Genomic DNA, 13,296 nt, shown 5'->3' on the forward strand with positions numbered 1-13,296 from the left:
ATTGTATTGTATTGTATTGTATTGTATTGTATTGTATTGTATTGTATTGTATCGTATCGTATTGTATTGCATTTTAGGTTCTGGGATACATGTGCAGAAGGTGCAGGTTTGTTACACAGGTAAACGTGTGCCATGGTGGTTTGATGCACCTCTCAACCCGTCGTCACTTAGGTATATTAAGCCCCGCATGCATTAGCTATTTGAAGAACAGCATTTTTTGTTTTTGTTTGTTTGTTTGTTTCTGTTTTGAGACAGAGTCTCACTCGGTCACCCAGGCTGGAGTGCAATGGCGCCATCTTGACTCACTGTAACCTCCACCTCTTGGGTTCACGCATTTCTCCTGACTCAGCCTCCTGAGTAGCTGGGATTACAGGCACGCACCACCATGGCCAGCTAAATTTTGTATTTTTACTAGAGACAGGGTTTCACCATGTTGGCCAGGCTGGTCTCAAACTCCTGACCTCAAGTGATCCACCCGCCTCAGCCTCCCAAGTGCTGGGATTACAGGTGTGAGCCACCACGCCTGGCCAGGACAGCATTTTTTAATGTGGCCTGTTTGATAAGTCCTTGGTAATATTGACAGTGTTTGCCAGTTAAGAAGTAGAAACCGGTGATGGTGGGTGATGAAAATGATCACATATTGGCCTTTTCATTTCGTGAAATTGCACCAACACCTCCCATGTGCCAGCACGGCACACCCACATTTCATAGGAAGGCCGTGCTGTCTGCCGTGTGCTCCCCTGGGTGGACAGAAAGGAGCAAAGAGGAAGAGGACCACAGCATGAAGTGGGGACGCAGGTGCCTGCGGAGGGCACTTATGTCCCTTGGGAACATTTGTGTAGAATATAATTTTTTTTTAATTCCACAGAACTCCCTGTCCTGGCAATCCTGCATTGATTTATTTATGGTTCTGAAATTGTTGCCACACTGAACACCTGCCTGGGGCAGGCCAGTGGCCCACACTGTCCCTCGAGCTGGTTTTTAGGGCCCAGCCTCTCCAATAACGTTTTAAATGGCTTCTAAATAGATTCACTTATTAAATATTCACTGTGAGAACAGAAAAGAAGATAATTCATTTTAGTGGGAGGGTTTCCTTTCCCCCTAAAAACTGCAGAAAGACAACCTGTAATAGTGGCAGACTTCACAGGGGTCCGGTGGGAGAACAGGGCAGTCTGTTCGAGGCATAAATGAAACGATCTCCCAACTCACTCGGAGAAGCGGGGAGCCAAGGAGGTGTAAGACTTCGTGAGCAAGCTCTGTCCTTGGCTGCCGCCTGCGATGGGAACCCCGGAAGCCTGGGAGTGTGTACCGCCGCCCCTTCCATGGGGCCCTGAGCTGCCGCAGGGTTCGAGTTAAACAGCCACAATCCATCACTGTTTACGAGGTCGGCACAAGGGGCCACTTCGCTGTTGGCTGACCAGAGACACGATTCCTGCCGATGGGGGAAGCGGACATCTGCTGTGTGCAAGGGTTTCCTGTGGGTCCCAGGTGTCCCTTCCGGGCCGCGAATGCAAATAGAGTGGCCAGGGCTAATTGCTGCTGTCAAGTCTGAGAAATCAGATTTATTATCCATGTATCTTAAAGCCTTCATTTAGAGTCCGGGGGAAACAATGTCCGTATTCTCCATCTCACACCAAGATGAATGAGTCAGAGAGCAGGTATTTTTATAACCACGCTATCTGACCTTAATTTTAAATTCAAAAACACGTACAGGGCCCAGCGGATGTCGCACAGATTTAAAGAGGCGAGGAGCCACGCACCTCGTTAGCAGATTGAACAGAGACGTCTGGCGTCTTGCAGGAGGCCTGTTTCTTGTGGGTCTTTCTCTTATGCAGACAGCATGGACATTTCCCACTATAAGAGCATTCCGCTTGCAGCATTGTCTGCAACGCCAGCGTGTCTCCACACCAAGACACACACTCGCCAGAGATGTAAAGTGACTCATTGTAAGGAGGCTCAATCTTCGCGTGCACAGCCATGGTACTGCTCACACGTGAAGACATCAGCAATGTTGACTGGCTTAAGTTTCTCCAATACATAATTCAGATACCATAAAATTCACCCCGTTTAAAAAAGTGTACAGTTTGGTGACTCTCCGCGTTCGTAACTGTAGCTCTGCAGGGAATTTTGATCCTGGGAAGTCGGAACCCTCCAGCTTTGTTTTTCTTTGTCAGGATTGATTGGGCTAGTCTAGCTCACTTGAAATTTCTTTCTTTTCTTTTTTTTTTTTTTTTTTCCGAGATGAAGTCTTGGTCTGTCACCCAGGCTGGAGTGCAGTGGTATGATCTCGGCTCACTGCAACCTCCACCTCCTGGGTTCAAGAAAATCTCCTGCCTCAGCCTCTTGAGTAGCTGGGATTACAGATGCCCACCACAATGCCTGACTAATTTTTGTATTTTTAGTAGAGACAGGGTTTCACCATGTTGGCCAGGCTGGTCTTGAACTCCTGACCTCAGGTGATCTGCCTGCCTTGGCCTCCCAAAGTGCTGGGATGACAGGCGTGAGCCACTGCACCCAGCCTAGATCACTTGAAATTTCATCCCATTGCCTTCCAGTCTCCATGGTTTCTGATGAGAAATGAGCAGTTGATCTTACTGAGAATCCATTACACTTCTGTCACTTCTCTCCTGCTGTCTTCAAGATTCTCTCTTGAATTTTGATAGTTTGAGTACAGCCTGTCTATGTGTTTTGGAGTCTGTCCAACTTGAAACTGTCTAAGCTTCTTGGTTCTATAGACTAATGTTTTCTCCATCAAATTTGAAAAGTTTTCAGGAATTATTTTTAAACCTTTTTTTCCAATCATTGATCTCTTTCTCTTGTCCTTTGGGACCTCTTGTCATGCATGTGTGAGTATATTTAATGACATGCCACAGGTCTCTGAGTCTCTGCTCATTTTTTTATTCTTTTTTTTCTCGCTTCTCAGATTGAACAGTCTCAATTGTCCCACCTTCAAGCTTGTTAGGTCTTTCTCCTGCCTATTCCAACCCACTGTTGAGTTCCTCTCGTGAATTTGCACTTGGGGTATTGCATTTTTGAATTCCAGAAATTTATTTTTTTATAGCTTCTATATCTTTACTGATATTGCCTCATTGGTGAGATGTGGTTCTCATACTTTTCTTCAGTTTTTAGACATGGTTTCCTTTTGTTGTTTACACATATTTAAAATTAGGTGATTTTAAGTCTTTGTTCACTAAGTCCAACGTCTGGGCTTTCTCAGGGATGGTTTTAACTGATTGCTTCTCTTATATGTATAAAACCACAATTTTTTGTTGCTTTATATGCCACAGAGATTTTGTTGAAAACTGAACATTTTAAATACTACCATGTGGCAGCTCTGGAAATCAGATTCCTACCCTTTCCCAGGGCATGTCACTCTTGCTTTTTGTTTTTGCTTTTGTTGTCATCGTTGTTGTTTGTTCGGGGACTCTTGTTAACTAGTTCTGTGAAGTCTGTCTTCTCTGTCACGTTTGGCCACTAACGTCTCTGCTTGTTAGCTCTGTGGCCCACTAGTGATTGGATGGAGATGTCTGAAACACCTGGAATCTGTCAGTCTCCCAGTCTGTTTGGAAGGGGTTCTGTGTGCATGAGGGGTGTGCCCACCACACTCAGCAAGTGTACAACTGTGTAGCTTCACTTCCTGTGTGTGCATAACCTCAAGGTCATCTAGGGTGGAAGCTTAAGGACAACTTCTCAGATCTTCTGAGATCTTTCCACATAGCTCTATATGTGCAGATAGCTTTCTAGATTCCCAAGAATGTGTCAGAGATTTTCCGAACTGCAGAGAACATCTCATTCCCCAGATTTTCCTTTGAAACACTTTGTTAGCCTATGTTTGTGTCAACTCTCATCCACCGCCTCAGGTAGGTGCAAAGTTTAACAATTTCCTCCAGTAATTCTCAACAAACACCTCCAGGGAGAAGGCTTTTTGTATTGTGTGAGTTCTGAGTCAGGTCAAATAAAAACACCCTTGTAAGTGAGGTCCTCTAGAAACTGCCGGACAGGTCAAGTCATGACACTTTTCTGCAGGTGAGGCTTGGAAGGGGCTCCAGCCCTGTGCTTCTCCTGCCTGTGAGTGCTGGGCTGCTGGGCTCACAGCGATGGCAGGCTGTTGATCTTCAAGTCAACCAGAAAGCTGCAGAAAGGGGCGTGAGAAGAGGGCAGGTTAAAACTTTGCAGAGCTCACGGCTTTGTGCATTAGACCGGAGGGAGCTGAGCACTGGAGCCTCGTGGGGTGGGAGTTCGGAGGCCCTGGGGCCAGGGTGGGCTTGGTGGTCAGAGGGACAAGGAAGGCCACTGTTAGGACGGAACAGATTGAGTGAGGGGAGGCAATGAGGCTGAAAGTAGAGAAGGAACCGGGCACCTAGGAGCCTCTTACTCATTGTAAAGAAACTTATTTCACTCTGAAAGAAATTCAGAGCCAAGCAGGGTTTGGTAAGAGGAGTGATGAGTCAGAACTACTCAAAAGGTTTTACCTGGCGGCTCTGCAGAGAGGACCCTAAACGCACAGCAGGAGTGGAAGCAGAGAGACGCTTAGAAAGTCATGACAAAAACCCGACTGCAGAGGACAGTGGCTGGGCCACGGTGGTGGCCAGAAAGACAGTGAGAAGGGTTCAGATCTAGGTAAAATCTGAAGGACAAGCCCTCCAGATTTGCAGAGGGACTGTGCATGCGCTGTGAGAGGAACCCTTGCTTTCTAGGCACCTGAAGGATGGAGTCAGCATATGAACAAAGGTGGTGGAGGTTTGTGGGGAAGAGAATGTCCAGTGTCCTCTCTCGGGTGCTGACGAGTTAAGGGTAAGATGCCCAAAAGACCCCTAAGGGGTTCAAGCAGGAGGCAGCCGGATGGAGGAGCCTGAAAAGCTCAGGGCTGGAGGCAGAGACTCAGGGGTGGCCAGCGTCTGGACGGAGTTCAAATCCGTGAGACAGCAGGAAACAGCACCGATAAAGGAGAGATAGAGAAGCGGTGGCCTGAGTCCTGAGGATCCCATTTCTAAGGTCTGAGAAACAGGAAGAAATAACAGCCAACATGATACCGGCTCCCTGGCTGTCATTCCAACATTCAATTCTAGCTGTGTGATTTTAGAAAATCCACTTACCCTTTCTGGGCCTTGGTTTTTTCATCTATAGGTTGGGCGTAATGGTCAGGTTTATACGTCACCTCAGTTAGGCTGGGACAGCCAGTTTTTGAATCAAACATGAGTCTTGGTGCCAATGTGAAGGTATTGGGTAGATGTGGTTAGTATCTCCAGTTACTTGACTTTAAGTAGATAAACTTCTATTTATGTGGTGGGCCTCACCCAATCAGTGGAAGGTCTGAAGAGCAAAAACTGAAGTTTCCCAGAGAAGAAGAAATTCTGCCTCCAGAGGAAACTGCAGCAGCAGCTCCTGCCTGAGTTTCCAGCCTCCCCTGCAGGGTTTGGACCTGCTAGCCCTCACCATGAACAAAGCAAATTCCTTGAATTTATTTCCCTTTTATATAAATGTCCACCTGGGTCTGCTCTCTGGAGAACCTGGATACATCAGGATGATGAATTCTGCCATGGCTGCATCTTTCACAGCTGTATTGGGGCCAGGCAGGGATGGAGGTGGAAGTCTTGAACAAGCAAGAAGGGAAGTTCATTTTCCAGTCTGAGCTTGGCTGTTTTCCGTCCTCACTGTAACTCCGGTTCTCACTAGTCTCGTCCTCAAGCAAGAGGCAAGCATCTTCCAGTTCCTGTCTGACCCGTGGTCCGTCATCCCCCGCCAGGTCCCGGTGCCTGGGGCCGAGTTCTCCAGGAGACACAGAGGCCCTGCCCCAGCCGCTGGCTGATCCTGTGCAACCTTGGCCATGAGGACACGCATCAGCCCTGTCCATGATGAGTCAGCCGGTGTGCTCGTTACAACAAGAGTTTCAATCTCAGCTTCTTAATAGCTTGATCTAACCACGTAATTGAGAATCACATCCTGCCAGCAGTGGCTGGCCTTCCAGAGGCGGGTGGGCGCACTGCGGGAACCAGGGATGAAATGTCACCTGACTTTTACTTAGCAGATACTCTCCAGGAGGCTGTGCTGTGTTTGAACTAAGGGTGTGGGGGGCAGGCGAAGTGAACCAGCCAGTGTCGGCCCCCAGAGGAACGTACAGGTCACTAGGGAGGGAAGAGGCAGGAACGGGAGGGAGGGCATGGGGCTGTGAGGAGACGCTCCTGGTGGGCAGAGGAGGCCAGGTTGGACATCTCCTCCATCCTAGGTCTTGCTCTATCTTCCCCCCAACCTACAGATTCCACCTTTAAATGAGAGAAAATGAGTCCCAGGACGAACACCAAGCAGGCACCAGATCAAAGCAGCAGCAAATCTATCCGGAGAAGACCTCAGCTCAGCGACCGGTGCAGGGGCAGCGAGAAAATCAGGTCCCTGTGGGCCCCGCTGCCCGGAGCCAACGTGAGGCGCTCTGCCACGTAAAGGACCTGTGTGTTCACGGGAAAATCAAATGAGAGCCCTGGCTGGAGCAGAGCACTCTATGGTTGGAAGATAATCATGACGCATTCCTGCTTCTAGAAGACTCTGTGTGTACATGCATCCCCGGGCTGGAAGTCCGGAAGTCCGTGTCACGATGGAAATGCAAAGTAAAATGACCATGAACCCCCCACTACACGCCTATTAGAACTCCCCAAATCTAAAACACTGACCCTGAATGCTGCAGACGTGGGGCTAGAAACCCTCGTTCATTGCTGGTAGGAGTGCAGAATGGTGAAGCGACTTTGGAAGATAGTTTATAAAACTCAACAGACTCTTAACATCGGATCCAGCAATCACACTCCTTGACATTTACCCAAAGGGACTGAAGACCTGTATCCACATGTAAACCCACACAGGCATGTTCATAGCAGCTTTATTCATAATCACCAAAACTTGGAAGCAACCAGGATGCCCCTCAGCAGGAGAATGAAGTGAACTGGTGCCTTCAGACCATCATCCTGGCGCACCAACCAGGGCTGAAAACCTGTGCGATCAAGCCCTGAAAAGACATGGAGGGAGCTTAAATGCATATTACTGAGTGAAAGAAACCAGTCTAAAAAGGTTCCATACTGTACAATTCCAACCATATGACATTCTGGAAAACACAAAACTCTGGTGATAATAAAAAGATCAGGGGTTTCCAGGGATGAGAAGGGAGGAAGGGATGAATCAATGTAAGGAGGATTTTTTAGGACAGGGGAAACTCTGTATGATAGTCTAACGGGGAATACCTGCCATGATAGCTTTGTCCAAGTCCACAGAATGCACATCACTCCTGTAGGCAATAACGATGCTCAGGGTCATCCGCTCCGGGATCCTGGCAAATGCACACACAGTGTGGAACGGCCATAGCGGGGAGCCTGGGTGCACAGGGAGCATGCAGAAACTCCCTGTGCCTTCCACTCAATTTCACATGAACCTACAACTGCTCTAAAAAATAAACTCTATTTTATGAAGTGGAAGAGGGAAGCAGAAGAGGAGGCCAGAGTGCTGTGATGTGGCAGAACTGGACCCACCATTCTGGGCCTCAGGAAGCTCCCGGAGCTCAGAGGGCGGGAAGGCATGGATAGGGGCACCTGCAGAGTGTCCGGGAAAAGACCCGGCCCCGCCCACACGACATCAGCCAGGGAGACCCACGCTGGACTTGTGACCACAGAACTGTCAGAGAAGGCGTTTGCGTTGTTTTAAGTGGCTAAGCTGGTGGTGCATTTAGGCGGCAGCCACAGATTTTTATGCGATTTTACATCAATGGTTGCCACAACCCTGCTATTCTATGCACTAATTTTTCTTTCACTTCACAGTGTATCTTGCGGATTATTCCTTATCTCATTCTTTTTCAAGGTTGCATAGAATCAACATAGGTAATTTATAGACCCAATTCTGATATGTGGACATTAGGTACTTCGCAGGAGCTTTTGCGTTTTGTTTGTTTGCTTTTATTGTGAACGATCTGAGCTAACGTTGGGTGATCCAGAGGCTATTTTCCCCTCTCCGTCATCTTCTGTCTCAGGCTGCAGGGCTGGCTCTGGGCTTCCTCTCCTGGACCTTGGTACAGGGTGAATTCCCCACCTGTAACTCCTAGACATTGCTAATTCCAGAAGACTCCATCAGGACATTGCAGATATCAGGGCCTCATGTTTGAAACCCTGTTAATCATCTCATTAAATGTGGATCCCATCTTTCTCCAGCCCTCAGGGGCAGGCAGATCCAGCTAAAGCCAGGGGCGGACGAGACTCCTCCCTGGTGCCAGGGTCACGCTGCCGAACTCAGGTGCTGTGACCTCTCCCCTCCACAGGCTCCTCCGAAATCTGACCGGACGCACAGGACCAGAGATTGAGGCATGCATCTACAGGAGCAGCAGTTCAAATGGGGAAGAAAAATACATTTTCTCTCTGTCTCCGCCGATTTGGTAAGTGAAGAAAGTTGATTTCAAGGGAGCCTTTGGGAAATAAGAGGAAACAGGCTTTGGAATAACTGTGGGGAGAGACGTGAGAGCGTACTCAGGAGGAGACAGAGATGCGGAGAGGTGGGGCATAGATTCAAACAGCCCAGGGATGGTCGGCATATGGGGAGGGGGTCTCAGGAGGGGATGCAGACTGTATGCAGGGAGGGGGTGGGGCATAGATTCAAACGCCCCAGGGATGGTCGGCATATGGGGAGGGGGTCTCGGGAGGGGACGCAGACTGTATTCCAGAGCCCAGTAATGCCACCTGCATGTCCTCCTTCTCTCTGCAAGAGCAGATGGGCTCAGGCCCAGGGGCACATGGCATCATCCTTATGGGTGAATTCAGCTGCCTCTCTGGGCTCTTCTGTGGCCAAGGGTGGACCATCCCGCCTGGCTGCTCCAGGGGAGCCTGGGTCTCCAAGGTGATATTCAAGGAAGAGGTGAGGTAGAGGCACAGCTGACCCACCTTGGACGACGCTCGGAGGTTCTGGACTCTGAGAATTTGGTTCTCCATGCTCACCCGCTCCCAGCACCTCTCCCATGCAGCTTCACTGCCAGCAGGGCTCACTGCTGTTCACGACCTGTCTTGTCAGCTTGAGCTACAGTAAAACATCACTGGTTGGTTTAATCAGAAATGTTAATTCTTTACATCCTGAGGCTGGAAGGCTAAGATCAAGGCACGGGCAGGTGCGGTATCTGGTGGGAGCCGGCTTCCTGGCTCCTAGAAGGTGCCACCTCACGGTGCCCTCATGGGGCAGAGAGTGAGAAGCCACTCTCACCCCACTCCATGAAGGGTGCTAACCCTACCCTGGGAACCACCGTCATGTCCTCATTGGCCCTAATTACCTCTCCAAGGTCCTAATACCATTGCTTTGGGAGTTAGGGCTTCAACATATAAATCGGGGGGCAGGGCACAAACACTTTGTCTATCACAAGACCCAGTTGCACTGGCCCCACCCCACCCCCAGCTGACTCCCTGTGCCAGGGGCCCCTGGAGGGCCAGGGGCGTGTGAGTCTCCCACCCAGTGGTTCTCAGACTTCCCCATCCATGAGAACCACCTGCAGATTGGAGCACAGGTCACTGGGCCTAATCCACCACTTCTGACTCACTGCATCTAGGAGGTCGGAGCATTTGCATCTCATACAACCCCTCCGTGCTGTGTGTGTTGGGCTCAGAGAATGGGGATGGGCTCGTCCCCCCGGCTCCAGAGCGGGTTGTTCTGTCTGAGAAGCAGCTCTTGTGGGTCGCTTTGAACAGAGGATGGAAAGAGGATGTCTAGACACACATCTGGCGAAGCATGCAGCCTCCCCCACAGACCACCAGACCCTGGCGGGAGGCACTCCGTGCAGCCCCTCAACACCACCCACCGCACACACAGCAGCCAAGATGACGGTGCAGCCCGAAGTTGGGTCACAGGCTCAGGAGCGTCAGGCTGTGGTACCACTGCCTGTACTTCAGCTTCTCTTTGACTTTAGCCTCCGACAGACTCAGTGACGGAAACGTCAGCTTTACTCATTCCTGGTCTTCTCTCGGGGACCGGGCCAAGCTTCCGGAGCCTTAGGGAGCACCTTAGGGAGCACGAGGGAGGGGCTACGGCCACTCTGGCTGCTGTCCACAGGCATGCTTTCCTTAGAGAGGGGGCCAAAGGAAAAAAGCAGGATCTCAGGACCCCAAATTCACTGTGCCGAAGGGAAAGTGAAGGTTGGGAACTGAGTCATGAAAGAAACAACCTGCCTTCCTTTTGTTCCCAGACAGCTGTCACGTCACAGGTTTACTTGGGCTTACGTGCAAAGTAGCTTCACTAAGCAGTTAGCAAAGCCTCGGAGGAGTGTGGCCGCTTGCCTCACCGCCTGTCTACCCCACCCCTTTTGTTCCTTTCCTCCTTTGCCTTCTGCTCACTTTTCCCCCTTTAAATATTGAAATTCTGGCCCAGTGCTGTGACTCACACCTGTAATCCCAGCACTTTGGGAGGCTGAGGCGGGCGGATCGCCTGAGCTCAGGAGTTTGAGACCAGCCTAGGTAACGTAGCGAAACTCTGTCTCTACTAAATATACAAAAAGTTAGCCGGGTGTGGTGGCGGGCGCCTGGAATCCTAGCTACTTGGGAGGCTGAGGCAAGAGAACTGCTTGAACCCGGGAGGCAGAGGTTGCAGAGAGCTGAGATCGTGCCACTGCACTCCAGCCTGGGTGACAAGAGCAAAACTCCATCTCAAAAGAAAAAAAAAAAACAGAAGTTCCCAAAAGCATAGCCACAGATCCCACCGTAACTTGTGTTTCTTTTTCCTGTGCATGTCTTTGACCTTGGCAAAAATAAACCTCTAGATTGGCTGAGATCTGCCTCGGTCACTTTTTGGTTACCAGGGGTTGTGTGTGAGTACATGTGCATGCCTGTGTGTGCATGTGGCACGTGTGTGTTCATATGTGTGTGTCAGCGAGCTCTTCTCAGGCATTTTATGGAAGAATTCTGATTGCTTAGAAACCAAAGGGCCTGTGTTGCAGTATATTTTACCAACCAGCTCCTTCTTTAAAGAGTTGAACACTGTCAGAAATAAGCCCAGGTAGGCAGCGGGGGCCATCTGAGAAATATACCTCTTATTACAGCCTGGAAATTACCACCCTGGATTCACCGCAGCAAAACCCCTGCTTGTGTCATTTTCACCATCGCACACCAGGCCGCAAAATACGCTTCTTGTAAAGACAAAATCAGATCAGATTTAACACATTTTGGTCACAGTCCATTTTCTTTTATCTTCGGAGAGTCCCCCCGTTTCTTCAAACAGAAATCCCAGCTGATTTTGGCAGATTTCCATCCGTTTTACTTTCTTATAAAAACGGCACTCAGCACCTTACAGCTCTAGAGTAATTTAGTGCAAAATGTAAACATGTCCAGGAATAAGGTGCTGAGCCTGGGGCCTTCCTGGACGCCTGATGCTCCGAGGACTCGTCTGCACCCGGCTTTTGTTCTTGCTTCATTATCACAGAGGTGAGCACACGTCACATGCAAAATGCTACAAAAAATTATTGTGATGTGCCAATTGCAATTTTCCCTATTCAAATTTGGAGCATCAAGTAGAAGAACGTCCTTAAAAAAATCCTTCCCAAATCCCAAATGATTCATTTATTCATTTTGCCATCGTGTACCTGCTATTCAAAAGTCGTAATGTGAGCGTTGTTGTTCACGGAGGTGTGAGTTAATAGTTCTGAGGCCATTTTTGTCTGCTGCTGAGTCAGAACAAATGAGTACGATGGATGGGGGCTGGGGGGAGCTGGATTTCTTGCTGTTGGAGTAGGAGTTAAAGATCAACAACAGCATGAGGCTAAATGATCCATGAGGTCATGGGTTAGGGCTGCAGACACCAGCATGAACTCATGTTGGGCTTGCTAGAAATCCATATAGTTACATGCAGAGCTGTTTATAGATGCATGTATATACCCAGTATGTACACACATACTTCCAAGCTCTGTTCCTACAAAAGACTAAACACATCAGCACCCCAGGAGCCGTGAGCACCCCCAGCATCCAGGCCTTGGTTTCTAACACCACTTCTCGGAGGACTCAGGGTTCCTCGGAAAAACAGCAGATTCAAAAACTGGGGTGGGAAATCGAGAAGGGTGAGCCAGCAGCATCGTGCGGTGCCAAAAAGTAAGGAAGCCTCAAGAAGCAAAACGATTGAGGTATGTCAAAGGGACATGGAAGCCAGTGAAAAACAGGCAATGCCCAAAGCCGGAAAAACCTGAACCAAGAAGGGTAATAATATTGTCGTATTAGATCAGCTCTGTGCTCAGCTAATGCTTGGATGGAGATTTCTTAAATACCTGGAATCCGTCCATCTCCTAGTGTTTTCAAGGGGATTTCCCTGCCCCTTGACGTGGGCTCCACGTAGTGATTTTCTTTCAAAGAGTAGAGTATAAATCAGGGCAAAGAAGGAGACTCTTCACCATGGAGGAGCCCAGCAGACACTTCGGCCAGGCGGCCAAGGTCAATGCCAACAGTGAGAAGCCATCCTGTATCCTTGAAAGGATGCAATGGAAATAGCCCTTCACCTCCTGATAACCCACAACCCCCATCTAGAAAAACAGACAGATCACAATGGAGAGACGTTCTGCAAAACACCTGAGCAGTCCTGCTGCAAACTGTCGAGGTCATCAAAACTGTCAAGGTCATCAAAACTGTCAAGGTTGCAACACCGAGGAAAGTCTGAGAAACTGTTATGGCCAAAAGGAGCCTCAGGAGGCGTGACGACTAAATGTCACGTGGGATCCTGGACGGGATCCTGAGACAGAAAAGGGACAATCAGTGAAGACTATGGACAGATGCATCACCATGGACTTTAGTTAATAATCACACATCACCCTCGGTCTGTTGATTCTAACAACTGTACCATAGTCACAGAAGATGGTGATGGTGGAGCCTGAGTGTGAGCTGTATGGGAACTCTATGCTTTCTTTACTTCTCTGTAAACCCAAACTATTTTAAAATTAAAAGTTTATTTGAAAAAAAATTAAAAGTGAGTAAGGCCCCCCAGTCTTGTAGTGGCCCAGATCACACCTGAGCAGCCTTCAGTCCTGACTTTCTGCCACTCAGGATACCGGATGACGGGCAGGCGGCTATGCTGCACTCTCCAGCCTGAGTGTCCGGCTGCGTGGAAGGGTGTGAAGCTCTAGGTGACCCTCCTCATGGATTACTCTTGCCATCCTGGGTGGTGGCATCCAAGCAAACTATTTTTCTTCAAGTCAGATTGGTTTCTCTGTTCAAACTGTTGCTGCCTGCTCACTGCCCAAAGGGCCCAGCAAAGTGACCTAGTTTTCTAACAAAGCTGAGCTGATTGCAACACTGCAGTGAAGAGGGTGCCTGC

This window comes from Piliocolobus tephrosceles, chromosome 19 (assembly GCF_002776525.5).
Source record: "Piliocolobus tephrosceles isolate RC106 chromosome 19, ASM277652v3, whole genome shotgun sequence".
NCBI classification, from domain to species: domain Eukaryota; kingdom Metazoa; phylum Chordata; class Mammalia; order Primates; family Cercopithecidae; genus Piliocolobus; species Piliocolobus tephrosceles.